The sequence below is a fragment of the Triticum dicoccoides genome, chromosome 7B (genome assembly GCF_002162155.2).
Source record: "Triticum dicoccoides isolate Atlit2015 ecotype Zavitan chromosome 7B, WEW_v2.0, whole genome shotgun sequence".
NCBI lineage: Eukaryota > Viridiplantae > Streptophyta > Magnoliopsida > Poales > Poaceae > Triticum > Triticum dicoccoides.
In genome coordinates, this window is record NC_041393.1 from 75,750,879 (window position 1) to 75,751,481 (window position 603).

Below are 603 nucleotides of genomic sequence, written 5' to 3' on the forward strand. Positions count from 1 at the left end.
AAGAATAATCAATAAAATGGCCGTATGCATCTCTCAGATGTAGAGATCGGGGGTCATCCTCTTTTTTTAAAAAATGGGTATATCTCTATATGTTTTCGCCTCCTTACTGAGTGCCCAAGACACTTGGCGAAGGCCCCAAAACACTCGACAAATCCTTTACCTAGCACAGTTCTCGGTAAAAAACCGTCCGTCCGTCGGACACTCGGTATACTCTTTACCGAGAGCTAAAGGCATGTTGTCAGCAAAAATAAAGTGATTTGACGGCTGTCGTCCTGAGAGCGACGGCTGCCGCCTGCATCCTGCTGCATGGGTCGCAGGGGCTGGAGACAGACTTCAGGCGGAGACGCTCCATGGGAAAAAGAGGTCGGCCCTCCGCCCTCTCTATAGAGATCACAGATAGGCTGGCAAGATATAGCTTAGCTAGTCCACAAGTATCCTGGTAAATGTTCGTTCGTTGCACTTTCAAGTAGACTGAATCACATGCATAGTGGCATATTAAAGGTGGCATGGTTACATATTAAGAGAAGTATATTTAGTTGAGTGAACTATAGAAAACCGTCACATTCATGCATAGGTTTGCAGAAAACACTGGATTCCAAATTT